We start from the raw sequence: 26,356 nt of genomic DNA, 5'->3' as shown, positions 1-26,356 counted from the left end.
ATCCCCTTTCCCTCTTTTACCCCTACATAACTACACAGTGAGCAACTAGACAGATGGATACCAGGAGGTATATAAGTGCATCCCCTTTCCCTCTTTTACCCCTACATAACTACACAGTGAGCAACTAGACAGATGGATACCAGGAGGTAGTGTGCGTAATTATTATTATTTTTATTTTTATATACCAGTATTTAACTGGACAGTGTACAGTCTGTTTTACCACTTGACCCTTTCTAGAGAACTGACTGGAAGCCATGCAAAATCTGCCCATACTAGCAGGTATCTGGACACAGTATAGTCTCTTTGACCAGTTGACCATTTCTAAAGCATTAACTGGAAGCTATGCAAAATCTTCTCATGCCAGCATGTATCTGGACACTGCACAGTCTGTTTTACAACTGGACCATTTCTACAGCATTCACTGGACGCAATGTAAAATCTGCCCATGCTAGCATGTATCTGCACACTGTACAGTCTGTTCTACCACTTGACCAATCCTTAAGCATTAACTGGATGCTTGGCAAAATTTACCCACGCTGGCATGTATCTGGACATTAAATAGTCTACTTAGTCAGTGGGTCATTTCAACAGCACAATGTTTAGAGAATAACAATTTTTAGAGAATACTTTTTACAATGTTTAACCGTGAGCCAGAAGAAGCCAGTCTAAGTAAATTTAGACTTAGTATTATTCCTTACACTCCTATACTGAGTCTAACACATGAAAATCCACAAAAATCACAGATATTTGACCTTCAGTATATACACTCAAGGGCAAAAGAAACGATACCAAACTTATAAAAGTCGTAAGTGGTATTTGGACCTCTATAATATGAGAAATTATGGCTAAGAACATTCACCCAAATGCAACAAGGCTGGTGCAATGAAACAAGGATGCATGTGCAAAACAAGAAGCCCAAAAAATGAACTTATTCGCAATAGTCTAGTGCACGAGCATGCATGATACATGTGACTATATTCGGTATAAAAGCACATGAAAATGTTTGTCCACATCTACATTTTGCTATTTGCGACCACGCCGAGATTATCGACAGTAGCGAGAGAAAGGGCAATTGGCATGACCCAACTTGACGGTACTAACACTCACGTCGCAAGGATCTTCAGTTGAAGCCGACTTACAATAACCAGGCTAATGACCCGTTACAGACAGACAGGCAGAGGAGTGGCAGACCTCGGGTCACGAACCCAGCTGAAGATCGTTACCTGCGCACACTGCATTTGCGCAACCGATTTCTCACTGTGACGTCATCAGCAGCGACTGCCCTGGGTCATCGTATCAGCCGGAGGAATGTGTCCAGGAGACTTCTTCAGCATGGTATCCGAGCCTACCGATCCCACATTGGTGTAGCACTGAGGCGTCAACATCGACGTGAACGTGTGAGATGGGCACGTGTCGTTCAAGGTTGGCAGCACAGACAATGGGACAGAGTCTTATTTACAGACGAGAGCAGATACCTCCTGAACAGTCCTGATGGCAGGCAACGAGTGCATCGACGCAGAGGAGAGCGGATGGCATGTTGCAGCATGCAGGAGGTTGAGCCATTTGGAGGAGGCATTATGGTGTGGGGAGTGATATGTGGTAACAGAAAGACAGATCTGGTTGTTGTGGATAGGAATTTGAATGGGCAGCGTTATATCGACCAAGTCCTTCGTCCAGTTGTTCTACCCTTCCTGCAACAGAATCCAAGAACCGTCTTTCAACAGGACAACGCCCCATGTTACACAGCTCAACGTGTTCAAGGCTTTCTAAACGCTAACAACGTTGCTGTATTGCCATAGCCATTACGCTCTCCGGATGTTTCACACACTGAGCATTTGTGGGACCATCTTGGGAGACAGATTTGTGCCAGACAAGTCACAACAGTGAACAGGCAAACCCTCATCCAAGCTTTGAGGGAGGAATGGAACAGGATACCTCCTCACATGATCAGACGTCTGACCTCATCTGTTTGACGTCGTGTTAGAGTCTGTATTGATGCCAGTGGTGACCACACTCAATATTGACTCACATGCCTGTCTCTGTGTCACTGACATTGCGTTATCTCATAAAACTGTGTGATCGAATATAGGACATATAAATATCATGTGGTTTTATGCCACTATCTCTCACAATTATTGACCTCGTTTAATAAATTTGATGGTCCACACTCCTCACCTACTTGTCTTCAAATTACAACATTGATGTTCTGTTTAGATTTTGTCATCTTTGATTAATTGGCTTCAGTAATGTGGTATCGTTTCTTTTGCCCCTAAGTGTATGCAGTATCTAATTTACTTTCCAGAAGAAGTGTGCCATCGTCCTGGGGTTAACTGACATTTGCCATTGCAGGTGGGTCATAAGAAAAGACAAGGGAGATATTCACTCTGAAATTTTAATGAATTTGTCATGCAAAAAGCTGTTTAGCTGTATCAAATAAAGTGATAATTTAAATTGAATTGCTGCCTTTTCTTACTATGAATCATATTTTTCAATGCCATTTTCATTTGTCCCTTCAACCAATCAGGTGGACAGCAAGTTTATGGTCAGCGCTATAGACCTGGGAAATACACTGGTAGGAGACTTAACTCTTAATGCATAATGAAACACCAAGACTTGAATAAGCAACGTATTATAAACTGATTAAGGCATGGCATTAAATGTGGGGAAATTGTGTACAGCACTGCGGGGATTATGAATGCTGATTTATCACTTGGAATGGTGAAAATATGTTGTAAATATTAAACGGTTTCGAGAGGTATGTTGTTACAAAATAGATATGAGTCAAATTATTTTTACAGTGCACCAATCAGACCCACCAGGTTAAGGAATAGTGCATCATTTTTAACTATCATGCGCCAATGGCACAAGGGCGTGGTCTAAATCAGACCTTGTATAATCTGAGAGTTACTCATTGCATTTTTTAGACTAAGTTTGAATTGTTTCCATGGAATTCATGAAAATTATAAATGCCATATATGTGTAACCAGCAAAGTCACAATGTCATATATCTGCCAAGATCTGTTGAAAGATATGAAATGGTTGTGCTCTGGGAACAAAGCCCATCCCTCCATTTCCAAGTCCGAAACGTTTCCATGGAAACCGAGAAACTGATATATCACAAATACCTGTAGAATGCCAAAGGCACCACTTTGGGGTCTCCAACACATATCTACCATATCTGAGTTCTGCTCCGGAAACGAAACATACCTCTCAATTTTGAAACTATGTCTGAAACATTTCCATGGAAACCAAGAAAATAATATATCACAAAAACCTGTAAATACCAAAAGGCACCACTATAGGTTCAGACTGATATATCTACCATGTTTTGCAGAAAAATATTGAACGGTTTTTGAGTTCTGCTCCGGAAACGAAGAACATCCCTCCATTTTGAGACTATGTCCAAAATGTTTCCATGGAAACCAAGAAAACAAAATAAAAACCTGTACATAGCAAAAGGCACCACTTCAGACTCTGATTGATATATCTACCAAGTTTTGCACAAAAATATTGAACAGTTTTTTTAGTTCTGCTCCGGAAACGAAGCCCACCCCACCATAAGACTAACACCAAAATGTTCCATGAAAAAAAAAAAAAATATAAATGTCAAAATTATGTAAATTGCAAAAAGCACACCCACAGGCTGAGATTACTATATCTATCAAGTTTGGTCTAAAAATATTGAACGTTTTCTGAGTTATGCTCCAAAATGATTACGGACGGACGGACGGACGGACAGACGAATAGTCGACTATATCCCTCCGCATTACATGTCCGGGGGGATAAAAAGCTGTTTCCAGTGACTATTTACTCTCTGCTGTGGCATGCTCCATGTGCAATTGTAAGGAAAGTAGCATTCGGAATCATTTGGGTACAAACCTTTTCAAGGTAAAAGTTCAAAGTCTATGCATGAATGTCAACTTTCGCGATTTGGTAAGCTGTGTTCTGATTGCACAATCTCAAAGGTCACCTGACGCGACCTTCTACTAGGGGTTAATAAAGTCAGTGTATGAATGAAAAAGAATAATACCAAGATTACATTTATTTACATCAAGAAGAACCACACATTCAAAACCTGTAATGACGACCCACCAATGCTGGCATGTATCTGGTCATTACTTTGTCTACTTGCTGTCCAGGCTATTAGCAGGGACAGTCTCAAAACTGAAGCTAAACAAACCATCTTAAAGACCTCTGTATAACTTTAACCCCAACATCTACCACCTGGACAAAGTCTATTATACCACATGAACATTTCCAGATAAAGGCTTCAAACATCATACATTACACACAATGTGTGTAATCAAAATCTGTTCTGATAAACATGCATCTGGTCTCTCTGACCACTTGACCATTTCCAGAAAAAGCTTTTAACTACCAGATCTACCCGGAAGGCACCCTGTAATCAAAATCATACTAGAATGTTTCTGGCCTCTAGTTCACATGTCCACTTGACCATATCCAAGGAATACCATTAAAACAACACTACCAGACCTACCCCGTTAACACGCTGAAATGACAGCAGGGACTGTAAAAGGTGAAAGTGATTTCAGATGAAAATGGGCTGGAGGTCTGGGCATGCTGGCAAGCTGGCATGTATCTGGACTCTATACACAGTTTGTCTAACCATTTGATGGTTTCCATGAAATACCTTTAAACTCAAAGCTACCAGATCTGCCCTAAAGACACCCTGTAAGCTGTATCTAACCAACCAAGCATTTATCTGGCCTCACAACACAGTTTGTCTGACCATTTGACCATTTCCAAGGAATATCTGTAACCGAAAGCTCCCAGATCTACCCTGAAGACAGTAGTTTCATGTTGAGTTTCAGATTCCCACAAAAATTGGTGGATTATAGCTTCTTTCTTAATAACAACCGACACATAATGATAGGGGAAACCCTCTGCTACAAGGGGAATACAGCATTGCTGACACAAACTACTGCTTTTGGCCGCTGAAATGCATTTCTCATAGCATTCCTACTTCCTATGTTACAGTACAGCAGGTACGAATGCTACAAGAAAAGTTACGAGATTTTAGGCTTATGGGAGTTTTGTGAAACTGGGCCCAGATTGGTTTGGCATACACTGCTGTGTTGGTCACTTTTTCTAAACAGTTGGCATATAGGTTGGCATAATACTTTTTTCAGGATACTTGTCCTATATTACTGTGAAATATGAATTCAAAGACACATTTGTGATACTGCATAAATGAATTTTCTGAGAAATATTCTTGTACAGAAATTCAACAAGTCTATAGTAACACTAATTATTCTCCCTACTATATTTCAAAATCAGTTCCAATGCTCAGCTCCACTTTTGGGGATTCAGGAAATACAAATCTACTTTTATTGAATGACAACAAAGTTTTAGTGCTATAACCATATACTCTCAAATGACCAACCTGTGCACTACTAAAACATGAGACGTGACCAATCCGTATACACAACACCAAGGAGTGCCTCACAAGACCGACAATTTCAACAATTTAGAGCAAATCTGGTAACTCTGTATATGGCCCTATGATTGTTAGCAGTATTTCTCAAACTATAATAAACATTCCAAATAACAATATTCCTTTTTTTTCGCCAATGAAATTTGTGAGAATCATAGTGTGATTTGATGACTCTCTGAAAACCATGTGAACTTTGGGAATCTGCGAACTTACAAGAGCAATATAACAGAAACTAACCCAACATTGTATCTCTGAATTTAACCTTTACTTTAAATCATGTGATACACAAACATGGGAACTGTAAGCTGTAATGGAATATGACTACTTAAATTGATTTTAGTTTGTTGTTTATCAGCCTGGAAATAATCATGAAGGACCAGATAATCCAGTGATTGATATTATGACAGCAGCTGACATGTCCTACCATAACATTTACATATGACCAGCCGATACCTGACAACAGCAGGCAACCAATAACAAAGTCTGAAGAGATTCCAATGCAGAATAAATTATTCCCCAAGCAACCAATAATTGTCATACAAGGCATGACATCATGACTGGTTTTTATAATGCTGTTCACAGAATCACCTGGTTGGAGTCCTTCAAGTCAACTGCTGCCCCCAGGCTGTTGAAAGTTAATCTAGAATCACCCTTGGAACACATTACCATACAGACAACAGTGAAGCGGGTCTGTGCCCTGGCCGCAATTACAGGAAAGAAAACCAAGCATTCCTTCCAGTCACCTTCTGTGACCTGACTAAGACAAGGTATATGGCTGTAGGAAGTTAACATCAGTTAGCAGCAGACCTGTCAGCAAACTCACTTGGGTGAATCCACTTGGTCGCCTAAAAGCTCTGTAGGGGGATTGAGGAATGTTTGTCAGCTTAGGGCAAGATGCATTACCAGGGAGGGTGTCAGTCATCTGGGTGAGGGTGTATCTATATAGACAAATGGGGGTAAGGGGTTCAGTCATCTGCAGTAGGGTGTGTCACCTAGGTCACTCTTGATATAGACAGTCGGGGCTGAGCGGTGTTAGTCATCTACAGGAGGGTGTGTCACCTGGATCACTTTCCATATACATAACTGGAGTGAGTGAGTGAGTTTAGTTTTACAGCACACTCAGCAATATTCCAGCTATATGGCAGCAGTCTGTAAGTAATGGAGTCTGGACCAGACAATCCAGTGACCAACAACATGAGCATTGATCCGTGCAATTGGGAACCGATGACATGTGTCAACCAAGTCAGCGAGCCTGGCCACCCGATCCCGTTAGTCACCTCTTACGACATGCATAGTCACCTTTTATGGCAAGCATGGGTTGCTGAAGGCCTATTCTACCCTGGGACTATACACAACAAAGTGATAGGAATCAGTCATATAGAGGAGGGTGTCTCACCTGCGTAACTTTCCATATAGACAACAGTGGGTGCTGGGTTTCAGTCATCTGGGAAAGGATGTCTCACCTGTGTCATTTTCCATATAGACAACTGGGCATGAGGAGTGTCAGTCATATAGAGGAGAGCGTGTCACCTGGGTCTCTCACCACAGAGACAACTTTGGGTGAGGGGTGTCAATCATCTGTAGGAGGGTGTGTCAGAAACACTTTGGGGTGAGGGGTGTCAGTAATTGTGGGAAGGGTGTGCCACCTAGGTCACTCTCCATACAGACTACCAGTGAAGGAGTCAGTCATCTGGAAAAGGGTGTGTCACCTGGGAAACTTTCCATACAGACAACTAGGGTGAGAGACGTCAGTCATATGGGAGAGTATGTTTCACATGACTCACTCTCCACAAAGACAACTTTGGCTGAGGGATGTCAGTCATCTGGCCTAGGGTGTGTCACCTGGGTCACTCTCCATATAGACAACTTGGGAGTCAGTCATCTGGGGGAGGGTGTTCTTCCTGAATAACTTTCCATATGGACAACTGGGGGCGAGGACTGTGACTCATCTGGAGGAGGGTGTTTCACCTGGGTCACTTTCCATATAGACAACTGGAGTGGTGTCAGCCATCTAGGGAGGGTGTGCCACCTGGGTCACTCTCCATACAGACTACCAGTGAGGAGTTTTAGTCATCTGAGAGAGGGTGTGTCACCTGGCTCTCACTTTAAATAGAGAACAGAAGATGTCTGTCATCTGGAGGAGGGTGTGTCACCTGGGTCTCTCTTTAAATAGAGAACAGCTAGCTTGCATCTGGCCTTTGTACACAGTCTGTGTCATGACCTCTAGAGAATATCTTTAGCCAGGAGCTACACAAACCACCCTGAAGACACCCTGCAAATATGACTCTACCCCAGCTATCATATATGTGGTCTCTATTCACACTCTACGCCCATGAATTCCAGAGAATAACTTTAGGCTGAGCTAGTCAACAGTCTACATCATGACTTCCAGAGAGTACCTTAACCTGAAGATACACAAACCACCCTGAAGACACCCTGTAATTTCAGTCTACCCCAGCCAGGATGGATCTGGCCTCTATAAATACTTTACTTCATGACTTCCAGAAAATAAGTTTCAACTGAGCCACAGAGACCACCCTGAACAAACACAGTAATCTACTTTTACCCCAGCTACACAAATCACCTTGAACACACCCAATAATCTAAAACTAAAAACTCTTGCATATCTCTTGACGACATACCTAGTCTACTTGGTGACGTCCAAAGAACACCCTTTTAACCTGGAGTTACACACTCCATCCTGGAGACACCCTGTAATCTGAATCTACCCCAGCTGGCATGTATCTGGATCCTATTAACACTCTACTTGATGATACACAGAGAATGCCTTTCACCTGGAGGTACACAAACCAACATGAAGACAACCTACCCAGCTAGCATGTATCTGCCCCCAGTACACAGTCATGAGAATAAAATTAACCTGGAGCAACATCAACCACCCTGAACAAAAGATGCCATCTTAATTTAAACACGCTAACCTGTATCTGGAATCTATACATGGTCTACTTGATGACTTCCAGAGAATACCTTTAACCTAAAGTTACACAAACCACCTTGAAGACATGGTACCACCTGAATCTACTCCAGCATGTATCTGGCCTCTACATTTACTTCATGACTTTCAGAGAATATGTTTTACTTGAGCTACACAAACCACCCTGAAGACAAGGCGTCATCTGAATCTACCTAGGATGTATCTACCTTCCATACAGTCTACTTGATGACTTTCAGCCAATAAAATTAGCCTGAAGCTATACTATTTACCCTGAAGACACCCTTTAATCTAAATCTATCACAGCCAGTAGTATAGGGAATAGGGGTTTTGGCTCACTTTCAAGAAATGTCTCTACAAAGCCTTATTTACTAAATAAGGCTTTGGTTGGGACCTTAGATCTTGCTACTATTACCCCTACTACAAAAAGGTTGGGTGTCTATGAAACAGTTTACTGTGTATTGGTTGGAGGTAACACTGTGCCGTACGGTACGATCAATAATTCTTCTCTTACAAACCCCCTACCCGGCCCATCCCTTAAGTAGTACAAGTTAGGTTCGTCGGCTTTCATATCCACTTTATCTATGTTGTAAGTTTTGACTGACCATATAGGATCGGTGGCCCGCTTACGGCTATCGCCCTCGTGTTCCCCCGGCTGGTATAGATACCTCACTAGGGCCCTATCTGGTATCTGTTTCTCCTTCCCACGCAATGGAGCGGCCGACTCTGCAACTATTGATTTTAGTTTGATAGCGTCTGCCGGTTTCTTACCGGTGAGACGGGTGACTTCATGGTTGATTGCCGACACCACCTTGGGTAACCTCGTGACCCATTCAGTCGATCGTTTTCCAGGGGTGGTCATCTCCCTAGCATACTGATAGCCGAACAAGCGCTCAGCCAAAGTCCTATTAAATCTCTCAACTATGGCTTGGCTGCGATGGGCTCCGGCCGTGCCACGCCTGACCTTTGTATCGTGTTTGGCTAGCAGTTGTGACACGGCACCCATGAACTCCCGTCCGGGGTCAACTTGCAGCTCTGTTGGCCACGTCAGCGGGCTGCGTTTGTATATGCGTTCAAATCCTCTGGCTACCTGGGCCGAATCTTTCGTGGTCAAGGGTTCGGCTTCCTTGTAACGACTGGCTACGTCCACTACGGTTAAGGCATACTTGTACCTCTTGTCGTGGGGTAGGAACAGTAGGTCTGCCTGGTGAACGCTATTAGGTATGTTAATACCGAACCTCCTTCTAGGCACGTAGCGTGGTGCCGGCAAATAGATCTGCCACAGGGCTTGTTTTTCAAGCCACGCTTTGGCTTCCTCCGGGGGTACTCGCGCTATTTTAGCTAGCTTATCTACTGCGCTAGCTCCTTTCCAGTACCCACGCGGGCTGTAGTAAATAGCCTCAAATTTTTTCATGTCCATACGCGTATGTGTTTATCCCATCAATAGCTATCCAACGTTTCGTGTCCATAGGCGACAGGGACGTCTTGTTTATATAGTCAGTCCGTATATCTTATGTCCATCACTTCTAAGTGTGTTCATTTTATGTCTAAAGGTACGGGTCTTGAACAGGGCTTCCTTGAATCTGGCGTGTTTGATGTGTTGTTTCACCACATACTTCTTAACCCCCTTAGCCTTCCGGATCTCACTATTGTCGGCTTTCAGTATGGAGTACATCTTAGGTCTCAAACCTATGTACTCGGCTATGGGCGTGCCAGCACACTCGTCCTTCATCTTACCTAGGACCTTTTTATTTACCGTACTGTGTAGGGCATGGGTCTTAGGGTAGTCGCTGGTGTCGTATAAATCGAGGTGTTTTTTCATGTCCTCGTACACGTCCTCGGTTCGAATCTCCATCAGCAGGGAATCCGTGTCAGTGTACAGCACTTCACACCTGTCACCGTACTGTTTCTTGAGCTCGTTGTAGTAAAAGTCGTACATCAGGTGTTTGGATAAATCGAGGATACTCATCCCCACGTAAACAGGCCGGTTGAATTTTATGTGGCTTTTCTTCATGTGTAGGGCAACCAGGATGTCTGTGAATATCTTACTACGGTTGAATGCCGGACTGGCTATCAATCTCCTGAGCTTGTCTTCCTCACTCGACCGAACCAGCTTCACGGTCACGCGTTTCCTCAGGTTCTCCATAGTCTTACCAAACACCGAGTTGTTCATGAGCTTGTAGAGATTTTTCTCAAAATCACTGGTGGCTTTTTTTCGTAGGTCTGTATTCATTCTGATGTAGGGCTCCATCCATGGGCTCTGGTCGAACATGAGCACCCTGTGTATTTTGGTCAGCCTCATACCCAACGACAGGTACAGCTGTAGGTTGCGATAGTGAACGATGTACTTGGTCTTATTCATTAAGTTAGGCACGAGTTTTTCAACGTCTGTCACACGCCCACCTAACAAGTTATGTTGGTACTCAGACATCCAGTCTGGGTTAACCCTCATACGTTCGGGGGCCAGGGGGTAGCTGTTGTGTGATGTGTGTAATTCCTTGGTATACTCTAAGTCAACCTCGAGGATATACCCTTTGTTCGAATCTGGTGCAACCCCCATAACATCAACGTGGGGTACCCATTCGAATCCCCCTGTAGGTAGATACTGGCTCATGGCCCAGCCGTACAGGTTGTTTGCGTCGAGGTAGAGAATGTGATTGGTTGGCTTGTTAGGATCGTAACCTTTCACGTATTGATTATTTGCTTTCGCGTATCGTTTGGATGCCATGGAAATCCCACCTCGCAAGCCTTTCTCAATGAATAGGTGCATGTCGTAATCTGTGAGCAATTCCAAATTAACTCCGGTCTTTTTAAGCAAGGCGTCCCACGACAGACCTGGGCTGGTGTAATACCATGCGGGGTCGAGTTTATACTGCTTGAAACATGTCCTCCTAAACGTCTCAAACACGTCGGCTAACAGCAGTACATCTGTCCTCAAGTACAGGTCGTGATAATCACCCAGGTTCTTACAACCCAGTTTATTCCATACGTTAGTCGCGTGCGAGTAATCATCTCGTGAGACGGACGCCTCATTCAGCTTGCTATAAAAGCAGTCAATAGGGGGTAGTCTGGTCTCGGTGAACTTGGCCCAACTATCCATGTACTCATAGGGGTACACACCCTTCCTCATAAGCAGGGGTCTAGTCTCGGCGTCTGTGTATCGATCGGTGATAGGGAAGGTATTGTTGGCCTTGACCAGACTGTCGAGTGATGACAGGAGGAACTGAAACGAGTCAATGAACCTAAGTCCGTTTAAGCTGAAGGAGATGTATCTCTCCATGTTGTTGGGGATGCACGTTATATTACCATCGATTTTCGCGATGGCCTGCATGATCAAGTGTGAGTCGTACCCTCTCAAGTTGTGAAAGACAACGGGGATGTTTATTGTCTTAGGGTTGATTTTAAGCTTGAGGTTGCACGCGTTGTGAGCGGCGCCTCTATACTTACCAGTTATGTGGCAGTGATCTCTCACCGAATCACCGTTAAGTGGTGAGTCACACACGTGACAGTTAGTGCTACTAGCGTGAGCTAGCCTGTCGACTCGGGTCATACGCATGGCAGCGATTTTATACAATGCATTCCTAATAATTTTTTCTTCCTCCTGCAAACACTTTAGAAACCTTTCAGCCGCGTCAGGCCCCCTATATACTACCGGAGCTTTCGTTTCCCCGTCACAACGGACGACAATGTATCCAAACGAACAGGCTTTATGCTCTTGTGTCTTGTGGGTGAAGCTACCACTGGGAGCCTCGCCGGCGGCACCACTGGGGGGTGTGGGGGTATCCCCCACAACTAAGGCTTCGAAGTCGGCGTATATGATATAAGGCACAGACATTTGGTTCTTGTGGTTACAGAATTTTAGGATATTATCACCTTCCTTAGGCATGTCGACTCGTATGGCCGTCTGCCCCACACCTTGACAATCATCCCGGTGGGATTCTAATAAATCAGCTCGGGTGAAGCCATGTAGACATCGTTCACAGAAGTGGGTCTTTCCTTTGTATGCTGATTGGTCATACAACAGCCTGCTAAAGTGTTTTATCCATGTGTAGTGATACTTGTCACCTCGCTGGATCATGAATATATTGATAACTTGGCGATCCTTCACCGGGCTGACCCTGTGTACTATTGTTGTGTTACCTTCGTGCCCAAAGACATTTATAGCCAGATTATTCTGTTTTTCTACTTTAGTGATCTGGGATATGGGGGTGGGTTCATCTATACCATCCCAATTGAGCCCATCATCTTGGGGATAGCTAGAAAGCCTATCTGAATTAGCGCCAGCTGGAAATAAGGCTGACCTGATAGCTAACCTCAGGCAATCGTTTCCTCTATTCTTAACGTTTACTATGGCATGTTTGTTCCTATAGTAGGGAGGCAAGGCTAGGTATGACCCGCCTCTGAACGGCACGTAGTTAGCTATGTCTAGATAGACATTATCGATTTTATCTACAGCCCACCCGGACCCCAAGTGTGTGTAGCGTTCTAGGTATTCTCGTATCTGCTGAAAACTGGTATCGATTGATGCGTCAATGGTCTCTGTATGTGTGGCGACCTCTTGTTGACCTCGGAAGTAAGGCTGAACATACTCAGTGGTACTCCCAACCTGCTTATCGAGCGACATTTTCACTGTGATCTGAAACTTGATACTTCCTAGGTTATTTAGTTCCTGGTTGACCTTATCAGCTATCAGAGGCTTGATATCTGTAATGTCTATGTTTCTATCAACGTGCATGCGCCAACCTCTCAAATAGTTGCCTACAGCGCGCTCAGTGCGCACGAACTGTAGGTCAATAGCTCTATTCTGTCGTAATAATTCTATAAGCTGTGGTTTTCTCATACGGGAATACCCGCCTAAACCCAAATCCTGTGCCTCGGCTTTCAGTTGTTTTACAGTGGGAGGTTTTGCTACGGGGGCATGTGATAACAATGCGGTTAACCCGGCTCTCCCCAGGTTTGAATAACCCGTGTATCCAAGCTGTTTTGCTTGAGCTTTTAATTGTTTTACTGAAGGAGGGGCTTCTAAACCTAGTAATCTCAACAATGCTGACTTCCGCATTCGAGAATACCCGATCACACCTCTCTGTTTTGCGACCCTCTTCAGCCCGCGTACAGTAGACATAGTGTTTACACCTAAGAGAACCAATGTCTAATTGCTTCACAGTAAAGGGAGATAACCCTTTCACGCACTGGAGTCTATCTTGAGCAGTCGCCTACGTTCTTTTATGTAGCCTTTTTTATTCTCGTAGATGAGTTGATGTCTGACTACGTTCGCTCCGTGAGCTTTACATAGACAGTAGTGTCCTTTAACCCCGATACCACACACAGAACACGTGTAGTTAGGACTTCCCATATGGAAACAACAGAACCCCTGATTCCTGCATTTCCTACCACAGGCCTCGGTCTTCCCCATAAGTATGTATTCGCATCGGTATGGAGCGGGTCTCATGTTTACTTATATAGGTATTTTAATTTAATTGCTTCGCAACCAACGCAGTAGCTGCTATACCCAACACTATGAAGCCCAGTTCACGATTCATTTGTCCCTTGGATGGTGTGTAGTACTGAGCGAGTGTGGGTTTATTGAGCGGTTCCAATTGTTTACCAGTTAGTAGGTAGTATTCTTTCATTGCTTCATCAACATCGTTGAATGTTTGAACGGCATGGTTTTCACGCTGGAGTTGTTCATTAATAAAATCGATCCTCTGGAGGCGTTTTTTAGCGTACTCAGCCTGTGGCCTTTGTAATTTCTCAGTAGCGAGATCGTGCCGCTTCCTTTCTTCCTGTATTTCAGCCGCGTGATCATCTCGTAGTTTCGAGAAGAGGAAATTACTCCCGGAAAATGCCAGGGCATTCACTAACGCCCCACCGACCATCATAGCTATCGTGGCCATCCCTATATTTATTTCATTATATTATCAGGTATTATTCCTTGTTTTACTAGGATGTCTTTTGTGGCCATCGCCATACCAAGGTTCATTATGAGCATACCCATATCCTGCAGGTTGAAATCTAGCTTGATAGTTGGTTGTTTAAGCACCATTTTAGTCAACCGAGCGTACCCTACGGCTAGACTGGCGACCACTGTGGCGTGGTATGCGTCGTTGACGAACGTTTTCCCCTCAGACATTATGTATATGATATAAAATATTAAAATTATAACATGATATGCGGGTCGACTGTGGGGGTGGGGGGCTCACTGTTGGGTGGTTGATCACTGTGGGAGGGTACCCCCACGTATAACCACGAGATAGCTAAGGCAGCAGTTACACCTACAGCCAACAACAGTCGGGGGTCACTTTATGTTGGTTACACCACCGTTTTTTACCGGCAGCTACTCTCTTAGGATTCTTCTGTCTGGTTACTGTTGGGGGTACCTCCACTGAAGGGGTCACTTCCCTCACCTCGGGAGGGGTTTCCCTCACTGGTTCCTGTGTCACTTCCGTCACCTCGGGAGCAGCATCCATCTATACTATTATTATTATTCTTTCTCTCAAATTGACAATGTTTTGCCGTGATAATCGCCAACAACAATCGCCACTGGAGCCAACAACATACCATATTTGTGGTACAGCCCGCAGCTGATAGAGCTCACGGCGTGTTCGATAAAAGGGTCTTTCTCGAGGTCCTCCCACAGGTAAAGTCGGCGCTCTGGTGGAATGGGAAGGAAGTGTGATACAATACCGGTGTATATCTGGGTCATAGCCGATCCTATTGTCTTTGTCATTTCTGCTCCGAGCCGGGACTCGTATCTACCGTACAGCTTATCGATTTCTTCGGCTGACATTTTGTGAATTTTATCCGGAGTGTAGTCTCCAAAGTAATGTTTGGCTTTGCCGCCAACAGCCAACGCCACCAGTTTCTCTCGCTTGGGGGAATCCCCCACAGTGGGGGTACCCCCCAACTGTTCGAGCAATTCCTCACACTCCATCTTATAATATAACAAGTAAGATTTAGTTTTAACTATATAATACCCGATGCAGACAAAACACAGAGAAATGAAAGTTAAGTTGCACACGACAAACACTTCAAATATCATAGCTATGCTTAGCATTTGCTTAGCTTTAGCTTAGCTTTGCTTAGCTTTGCTTAGCTTTGCTTAGCATACTATATATGCTACTGGTTGGTCGGTCTTTAGCACGAGCTTAGCGTGTTTAGTTTCAGCGAGCTGTTTCTTCACCCGTTCCCGTTCTAATTTGCTCATCACATCGTTCTCTCTCAAACACTCCTCGAACGAATCCCTGTCCTTGCAGTGAAATAAGGCCACCCATCGCGTCTGCTCCCTGAGGTCTTTCAACACCGAGTTGAACTTCTGCGTTAGCACGCAGACGCTGTGATTTGCATGCCGGCCGGAGAAGGCCAGGTACGAAAGCATGTCTCTCTTTTTTGTTATCTCGCGATTAGCGCTGCAGTCGTCCAGTATGAACAGCATCGGTTCCCCTTTAAATTTCTCGTGAAGAGCTTTCAACCAGTCCTGCAGGCGTGTTCCAGGGTCGATTTTGTGTACGTCCGGGTCCGTCATCACCCAAGGTCGCGCGTACGTTTTATTCATGCTCAGAGTAGGGCACATGATAACGATGTTATCGAACACATCCTTGTAGTAACCCTCCAACATATCCAACACGAAAACGGTCTTCCCACAGCCAGTCTGCCCGCACACTATGGCGCAGTGTGGGTCAGTGGGTAGTTGTGGGTACCCCCGGGGGGTGTGGGGGTCTCCCCCATCAGTAGATGGCTTGCACGAATCTCCCATTGTCTATATTAAGTTGCGCGTCCATAATAACGTACAGATATAATTTCAACTTACCAGCGGGTTGAGCCTTCTTAGTAATCTGGATGGTTATCCCTTCGCTACCGTTATCTATACGGCGCCCGCTGCCGTGCAGTTTATCATCATCCGTGGATCGCATGTCCAACCATAGGGCGTACTTGGTGGTCAGGTATTCACCGATCTGCACGGAGCCGAGGTCCAGGTCCTTTGTTATATAATCCCCCACTGGTAGCTTTTTTATCTCATCCCACTGCTGGTGTGGTCTCATACCATGACTGAACAGCTGGTTGGGCACGCCCTCGATGGTCACTTCCACCTTTTCAATCTCGGGGTTGAAAAACTTCTCGCTGTCCCTCCGGAATGGATCGTAATACTCCACGGGGACGACCAGGATACCTTTCATCGATCGTGCCGGCACGTTCAGGTTGATATTCCACACAGTGTCGCTCTTATCTCGCACGACTGATCTATGCCTCAGTACGCGATCGTACAGGATAGCCATCTTCCCAGAGTACTGGCTTCGAACCTGCCTGGCCAGCTCTGGGCTAGTGACCATGTCGAACTCCAGAGAGATGTTGTCTATGGCATAACTGGCCTCATCACCGTTCGGCGTACGCACTACTTTGCTATAGTCGTTAAACGTGAGCTCGTATTCGAGCCTATCACCCAGCGCGGCCTGGTAAAACGGCGCGTGTCCCGTGAGCAACTCGAAGTCGAGCGGCACGCAGAATCGATTCCCGTATGCTCGAGCGATGGCCTTTTCACCGTCCGATAGCTTGTCTAGCTGGTCTGGCGTGAAGGCATACCCTATGCGCGCCCGGGTTGATTTGCTGATACCCTGGTACACATCATTGACTCGTTCTCCCTCGCTTTTCCAGAGATCCCTGTAGCAGTGAAATACGTCGCTGTCGTCGATACTCAGCACCTCGTTACCGCTGATCTTGACGGTAGTTTTCTTGATGATAGCTCGACCCACGTTACGCACTAGCTCGCGTTTGTCGTTGTCGGAGGTCAACGTGATATTGAACGCCAGTCGAACAGTGCCTGGTACAATGAGGTCATTCTCACCAAGGTTTGGAAATCTAACCAGCAGAGTTTGATTCTGGTCTATCTTGCTGGGATTATTGGTGATGGTCACCGACTGACGCACGGCTCTGGCTCCTAATGGCTCTCTCAATCTTCTGAAAGGATCTAATTTTCTACCGTACATTGTTATATAAATGAAATATATTTTTAATACTAATGGATGAAGACATACCTATGGATGATATGTGGGACGATAGTGCCCAGGCATTCAATGATGACCAGGAGACCTCATTCTCGCAAAGTGACGAGCTCCTTAAGGGCGCCGTCGATGATTATTACAACGCAGTTGAAAATAAATCCAAACTCAAACCGTTGGGAAGGAACTATTCCGATTTTACCCTCAGCAATGGCACGCTGCGTTTGAAGTCTCGCCCGGAGATCGATCTCATGAATAAACGCACTAGAGAACCGCTTGCCTAAATCAACATTGGGCAGTAAACATGGGAATGACTTTATCCGCGATGAACTAGGCTTCACAGATTACGGTGGCGCGCGACCTAAGCAGTATCCTCCGAAGTTAGTTCAAGGTCTGGAAGGCATCAGGGACGCCACATCAGATCAAAACATGACTTATGATATTAAAAAGGTGTTGGCCGACTACGAGAACGAGCCCTTCCCGGGGCTCGAATTTACCGTTCGGGAACTGAGGGGGCTGGACCTGTTGATGCAAACCATTCGTGGTCAGCTCTGGAAGAGCACGGCCAAAATGAGTGAGATAGACGACCACATCGCCTATGAAAAGAAAAAACTCGGTGAAACTGAGGACGAGTCTATGAAAGCCATCATCGAGGAACGAATACGTAATTTGGAAGATGAAAGGCAGACCTGGTTGGAGACAGCGTCCGGCTACAAAGAAAAGCTTAGATCCCAGGTCAGCCGTGTGCGGGAAACCATCAATCAAGTCCTCCACCGAGACACCACGTTAGCAGACAGGATTCGGATATTATTCCGGGAGCAAGGGATCACCATCGCCAGTATTCTGACTGCATTGGGTTTCATCATATCAACCCTGGTGGTGTCACTGGTGGGAGGAACCCCTGTGGGGCCTGCCGGCGGCGGGGGAACTCCAAGTGGCGGTGGGGGTGTTAAAGACTGGATAAAAAAACTCGGGGAAGGCCTAGCTAAACTGGCTGGTAAAGCCGCCGAAGCCCTTCCCGGCATCCTGGGTAGCATCGTCTCGTGGTTGTTGGGCGCTCTGTCTAAAACTGCCATGTGGCTCAGTCAAAACCTGTGGGCAGCCATCGTCGCCGTGGCGGGTCTGGTGTACGTAGCGGCTAAGAAATCTTTAACCAAATAAGTCCCAAAGTTACCCCACCAACCACTAGGGCTGTTTTATTATCAATATGCTGCTGATAGGGGGGTACCCCCACATGTATATGGGTGTGTGTGGGGGGTACATGAACTTTAGACTCCGGGGGTGGCGCCACTATACCCTTTTCACGTGGTGGGATGTGTGGGATATAGGGGGTGTTAACGGGGTTGATACCCAACTTTTGGTCCGCCGTGGCTATGACTATTTTGTTGTTATAACCCACCACTTTTTTTATTCTCAGTTGCATATCACTCGGAGCCATGTACAACCCCACGCGTAAGCAGTTCCCTTACCGAGGATGTTGGAACGCGTCATCGACTGCGCACCCAACAGCGCCCACACGTACGTTCGAATCGAGTCGTTCAAGCGTATTGTACCAGCACGAGTGAATCCTTTCGATGTTTTTGAGATCATTTTAGTCCAGGCTGTGGCTGCATCAGGATTGGTTTGCTTTATACAGCTGACATGGATCTTTTCATTCGTTGTGGGGCCTGTAAATGTATGACGGTTTGGGTTGTATGAACCATCTTTAGAACCGGCATAATATGTTCCGGACCTGTAGAAGTACACGAGAACTATACCGAGACCATGGTTCACACCAGGAAGGCGAAAGTCTTTATTCGTTGGAATCTCAAACTCCCCACAAATACGTTCATAAGCGCGTCTATCATAGCCGTTATTCGTCATACTCCACCCTATATCTTGGGGAAGAGGAGCCTTTATTTCCTTTAATATTCGTCTCGTTTGATAATAAATATGAAACAAAATAACCGCCTTACTCAGTTCGTCTATACCGTAGTCTAGTGTCACACCCGACCCTGTCGTCGCACACCACACAGCAAAGTTGAGTTGGTTCTGCCAAAACTGCATTGGGTTTTGATTCCAGTTTACCACCGCCTGCGCGTTATTAACGGACACGACATATTTTTCAAAGATATTAATAAAGGTTGTTTTAAACCCCGTACCATCTGCATTCACCACGATTTTCAAGTGTGCTAAATCCATATTATAATATATAATTCATATATTATAACATGTACATAACACTTCCAGGAATAACGAGCGGTGAGGCCGTTCAGCTGACGCACGCGATCGATAACACGTCAGGTCAACTCGAAGTCGCACTCTGCGATATCACCTACCTACCGCAATGGACTAACATCAACGTCAGCAACAATAGGCTGTTCGTCAGTGGAACTCGCAGTCAGATAACTGACGGCTACTATAGCGTGTGCTCTCTAAACGACGAGGTCTTCAAACCCCTGGGAGCCGAACTCAAGATGAACGACTCAAACGGCACAGTGGTGTTAATCAACAACGGAAGAACCTCCTTGAGGCTCGGCCGACCATTAGCTAGGATACTCGGTATGTCTCCTGACGAGATAAAACCAACAACAACCGTCACAGGTACGAAGTTACCCGACCTAGTACCGTACCGAGAGCTGTACATTCATCTCGGTCAGGTGAGCACAACGTATAACATTCAAGGAGGTCACCCTTCCACTATACTGAGAGCAGTGCCGGTGAAAACTGAGAAATACAACGACGGTAGAACTGAGTCGTTTTCACCACGGCAGTATAAGAGATTAACCCAGGGCAACATACCTGAGCTGACAATATCGGTGTTAGATATAAATCATAATCCTGTAAATATAGGATACCTCAGCTTAACGCTTCATGTAAAATGACCAGCGCACAAGGGCCCGGAGTGAAAAAATGCGTTAATATCGGGATCTCCGACCTCGGAGACACGCGCGGTTTCGATGCTCCCGGAGTAGATGGTAAATCGTACGCCTTGCAACTGAAAAACAACATTTACAAACGCGTTGAAATCCCCTCCGGTGGAACCCTAAGTGATATGATAGATACCACAAGAGCAACAGTCAACACTAAGTACGCCCTTGTCAACACCGGTGATAATAATTGGATAATATACCCATCGTTCGGTGGTAAACTGTTCGACTTAGACGATGTTGAGAGCACTACCGTCGTCCAAAACAAACCATATATGCTCGTCTTCACCGAAGATAACAAGTGGGTGTTGTTACCCGATAACGACGACTGGTTTCTCAATATTAGACTCGTCTCCCCTTACGTGTTTACGGATAACAAAGACAACCACCTAAACAAAGTTGTGAACAATGGAACCCTGCTCGTGGCTTATGTCCCAACTCAGAGACGTAGCGTAGTCGTCAGCCCAGTCAACACTATGGCAGCCCACATGCTATCGAGTAAACCGGCCATACAAAACGTGACATTGCAGTTGGTGTCTGAATTCGAAGGCGTGGTCAAGATACTAGAGAGTCTACCGGCAAACTCAACACTGATCATCAAAGTCTACCTAGGGGAACCATCGGGGAATGATGTCGAGATCGTGAAGGGGATCAAACTCGGGTGGGTGAAACGACACCAGTATCAAGTTTGCAACGTTTACGTGCGGGTGGGTGTCGGCTCCAACACCAGTCTGCAGGGGGTCAACGTGATCGTGGAAAACAAGATATCACTAATCAATATCTTCCTGCCTGACAACATACACTTCATGGGTATGAAGTTAACCCCTGAATTATTATCAGAAAACCAGTTGGAAATTATATCGTAATAGTATAATAATGACCAGTCATCATCCCAACACTACGCTTAACGACTTAGGAGATACGGAGGGATTCGATCAGCCTGGTGAGGAAGACACCTTATATATCCTGCACTTCAAAGACAACGTGTACAGACGGGTGTCGTTATCAGATTTAAAAGAGCCCAAATGGCTGATCAACTTAACACTCGCCTCACCTTATATCACATTAAAAGAGGAGGGGGTAGGATTGGGGGTTGTCTCTAAGATTAGGAATAACGGTATCTGGCCCGGGGATTTCATTCTGGAGCATAACGTGAATAAAGTAGCCACGATAGATTTTAGGGAAGAAAAAATTTTATTAAGCACTGGAACAGTAGATCATAAATTAACATTTAACAGTAATCTTTATCCCCAGAGGGTTTTTGATAGAACATCCTACTCCTACACAATCATCATAGAAGTCTTCTTTATGTATTTTGACAATGAAAACTCCTCGAAAGGACAACAAATTTTACCCGGGTTGGTAATACATTGGTATACCGAACACGTAGGTCAATATTGCCGTATTGTTATACAACGGGATACCCCCACGGGTCCTATAAACCGTGTAATAAGCCTCCGTGGGGTTTTTATTACAACAGAAAAGTCTATTGGTCTCTCACATCTTAGCATTAGTTATAATCTATCCCTTGTAGGTTTCAAATACATTGATAGGTTTTTAACTGAAACCCAATTAAAATATATTTCAAAATATACATTATAGGATGGGTCTGTACCCAGTCGTAGAGAAAGTAGCGAAGACGCTGGAAACCGTAGATGGGTTCCGCTTGAGGCAGTTATGTGATGTGAAACGTCAACTAGAACAAGACCGTGACACGCGGAAAGCACTATGTAAAAAGTATAATAGAGCTTTCAATATCGTGGACGGGGCTGACACTACCCTTATGGCAACCAGCATGGGACTAGGGGCGGCAGGTGTTGGATTGTTGGCTACCATCGTGGCTGCACCTATAGTGCTAGGTATTGAAATAACAGCTGGGGTGGCAGGGTTGGCAGGGTTGGCGCTTAAGTTAGTATCACGCAGGCTTAATCGTAAGGCATTGAAACACGACGAGATCAGGGTTCTGGCCGAAGCAAAGCTGAACACAGTGAGTGAGCGAATTTCCACGGCACTCTCTGACAGTAAGATCTCAGAAGAGGAGTTTCGTTCAATCCTCTCTGAACTCAAAAAATATAACGGAATGAAACAAGATATTCGATCCAAGTCTCGTAAGTCTGCTATCAGCGAGGACGAGAAAAAAAAGTACATAGAACAGGGGATACAAAAAGCCCAGCAAGCCTTTATTATGAACACCAAAGAGATCGTAGGCGGTTCACGTTAAACTGTTTCATCGATATAAACATGACATAGGCACAAACGTTAAGTAGTAGGGGAACACGAGGGCGATAGCCGTAAGCGGGCCACCGATCCTATATGGTCAGTCAAAACTTACAACATAGATAAAGTGGATATGAAAGCCGACGAACCTAACTTGTACTACTTAAGGGATGGGCCGGGTAGGGGGTTTGTAAGAGAAGAATTATTGATCGTACCGTACGGCACAGTGTTACCTCCAACCAATACACGGTAAACTGTTTCATAGACACCCAACCTTTTTGTAGTAGGGGTAATAGTAGCAAGATCTAAGGTCCCAACCAAAGCCTTATTTAGTAAATAAGGCTTTGTAGAGACATTTCTTGAAAGTGAGCCAAAACCCCTATTCCCTATACTACTCAGCCAGCACGCATCTGGCCTGACTCCACCCTGAAGACACCCTGAAAATCTTAATCTACCCCAGTTAGCATCTATCTGACCTATATATATATACTCTACTTCATGGCTTCCAGATAAAATGTTTAAACTAAGCTACACAAACCACCCTGAGACCACCCTGAGGACAACCTGTAATCTGAACCTACCCAAGCTAGCATGTATATGGCATCTATCCACAGTCACGTTCATCATTTCCAGAGAATACCTTTAAACTGGAGGTACACAAACCACCCTGAGGACACCCTGTAATCTGAACCTACCCAAGCTAGCATGTATATGGCATCTATCCACAGTCACGTTAATGATTTCTAGAGAATACCTTTAAACTGGAGGTACACAAAGCACCCTCAGGACACCCTGCAATCTAACTCTATCCCAGCCAGCATGCATCTAACCTCTACACGCAATCTACTTGATGACTTCTAGAAAATACCATTAACCTGAAGCTATACACCCCTCCATAAAGACAACGTGAAAATCTGAATCTACCCCAGTTAGCATGTATCTGGCCTCTATACATACTTTCATTCATGACTTCCAGATAAAATCTTTAAACTGAGCTACAAAAACAATTCTGAAGACACACACCTGTTTTCTGAATCTACTCTAGCTGGCTGTATCTCGCCTCTATACATAGTTTTTTTCATGACATCCAGAAAATACCTCTAACCTGAGGTACACAAACCATCCTAAACACACCCAGCCGTCTAAAATTAACACCCTAACATTTCTCCTGACTCTATACACAGTCTAGTTAATGATCTCCTGGGGACACTTTTCACCTTACGCTACACAAACCACACTGAAGACACCCTGTAATCTAAATCTACCAAACCTAGCATGTATCTGGCCTCTATACACATTCTACTTAGTGACTTCCAAAGAATATCTTTACCTTGGAGCTACAAACACCTCCCTGAACACATGGTGCCACCTGTATCTACCCAAGGTGGCATGTATCTGGCTTCTATGCACAGTCTACTTCAGGACTTCCACAAATTAAAATTAACCTGGAGCTATACAAACCAGCCTGAACAGAAGATGTAATAAAAATTTAAACACACTAGCCTGTATCTGGCCTCTACACAAACTCTACTTCGTGACCTCCAGAGAATACCTTTAACCTGAGCTAGACAAACCACCCTGAAGACATCCTGTAATCTGAATCTACCCAAGCTAGCATGTATGTGGCCTCCATACACAGTCCACTTCATGACTTCCAGATAATAAGTTTAAACTTCTACACAAACCACCCTGAAAACACCCTGTGATCATGATCTACCCAAGCTAGCATGTATTTTGCCTTTACACACAGTCATTACTTCCAGAGAGTACCTTCAAAAGGCACCACTCTGGGGTCTGCCTCACATATCTGCCAAGTTCTGCTGAAAGTTTTCGAGTTGTGCTCAAGAAACGAAGCCCATCCCTCCACTTTGAGACGAAGTCAGAATTGTTTCTGTGGACTCTGGGAAAATGATGATCACAAAAACCTGTAAATAACAAAAGGCACCACTTTGGGGTCTTCCACACATATCTACCAAGTTTTACATACAGATGTTAGGAAGTTTCTGAGTTGTGCTCTGGAAACAAAACACACCTCTCACTTTTGAGACTTAGGTCAAAAATGTTTCCATGGAAACATGAAAATAATAAATCACAAAAACGTGCACATAGCAAAAGGCACCACTTTGTGGTCTGCCTCAAAAAGTTTTGCTGTAAGATATTAAATAGTTTTCTAGTTGTGCTCCAGACACAAAGACAATCCCTCCATTTTGAGACTAAGTTAGAGTCGTTTCCGTGGAAACTCAGAAAATGATAAATCACAAAAAATTGTAAATAGCAAAAGGCACCACAATATGGTCTCCCCTACATATCTGCCAAGTTTAGCACACAGATATTAGTAACTTTTGTAGATGTGCTCCAGAAACGAAATACACCTCTTACTTTTGCTAAAAAGTCTGAATCTGAATATGCTTGGCATAATAGGTGATTAGCAGGATCACACAGTCCGACTAGCTGACTTGGTTGACACCTCATCGATTCCCAAATGCGCAGATCGATGTTCATGATGTTGATCACTGTATTCTCTGGTCCAGACTTGATTATTTACAGACTGCCATCAGCTGGAATATTCCTGAGTGAGGCTTAAAGCTAGACTCATTTCCTCTTTCTACAGCATTAACTGGAAGCTATACAAAACCTAACCTTAACAGCATCTATCTGGACAGTGTTGTCTATTTGATCACTTGACCATTTCTACAGCATTAACAGGAAGCTACAAAAAAATCTACTTCAGCTCTCAGATATCTGGACAATGTACAGTCTATTTGACCACTTGACCATTTCTACAGCATTAACTGGAACCTTTACAAAATATAACCCTGCTAGCATGTGTTTGGACACACGGTACAGTTTATTTCTCCACTGAAGCATTTCTACAGCATTAACTAGATCCTACAAAAAATCTCCCCTTGCTAGCATGTATCTGGAGAGTGTACAGTCTGTTTGTCTACTTGACCATATCTACAACATTAACTGGAACCTGCAAAAAATTCATCCCTTGCTAGAATGCATCTGGACACGGTTGACTACTTGACCACTTGACCATTTCTACAGCACTGATGGGCAGCTACACAAAATTTACCCCTTTTAGCATGTATGTGGACAGTGTACAGTCTATTTGACCACTTGACCATTTCTACAGCATTAACTGGAAGCTACACAAAATCTACACATGCTAGCCTGTATCTGGACACGATAAAGTGTCTTTGACCACGTGACCATTTCTAAAGCTTTAACTTGACACAATGTAAGATCTACCTATCCTTTCACTACACATTTCTACAGCATTAACTGGAAGTTACGCAAAATCTATCCATTCTACTTTGTACCTGGACACTTCAAGTGTGCTTCAACACTTGACCATTCCTACAGCATAAATTGGACACTACGCAAAATCTACAAATCCTAGCTTGTATCTGCACACTGTAGTCTGTTTCATTACTTGACCATTCCTGTTTATTTGACCACTTGATCATTTCTACAGAATTAACTGGAACTTATGCAAAATCTACCCATGTTAGCACATATCTCGACACTGTACAGTCTGTTTGACATGACCATTTCTACAGCATTAGCTGAAAACTGTACAAAATCTACCCATGCAAGTATACATCTGGGCACTGTACAGTCTCCTTGACCAGCTTCCTAAAATCTACAAATTCTCACATGTATTTGGACACTGTTGTCTATTTGACCATTTCTACAACATTAACTGGATGCTTTGTAGAATCTTACCATGCTAGCCTGTATCTTTACACTGTACAGTCTATCTGACTACTTGACCACTGTACAGTTTTCTTGATCCCTTGACCATTTTAACAGCATTAACTGG

General features: G+C 44.4%; 1 protein-coding gene across 7 annotated transcripts in view; it reads right to left on the bottom strand.

Moving 5' to 3' along the window:
- Positions 1 to 26,356, bottom strand: part of LOC137269797 (protein wech-like) — a 298,390-nt gene that overhangs the window by 79,311 nt on the left and 192,723 nt on the right. The window contains exon 4 of one of the 7 annotated variants that reach the window (XM_067803637.1): positions 24,415 to 24,452. The exons of the other annotated variants lie outside the window; for them this stretch is intronic. The gene's annotated coding sequence lies outside the window, so the exon portion shown is untranslated. Of the gene's footprint in view, positions 1 to 24,414; positions 24,453 to 26,356 lie in introns of those variants that run through there. 7 annotated transcript variants of the gene reach the window in all.

Source organism: Haliotis asinina, unplaced genomic scaffold, assembly GCF_037392515.1.
Source record: "Haliotis asinina isolate JCU_RB_2024 unplaced genomic scaffold, JCU_Hal_asi_v2 scaffold_17, whole genome shotgun sequence".
Taxonomy (NCBI): domain Eukaryota; kingdom Metazoa; phylum Mollusca; class Gastropoda; order Lepetellida; family Haliotidae; genus Haliotis; species Haliotis asinina.
This window is presented reverse-complemented; position numbering and strand designations above follow the sequence as displayed.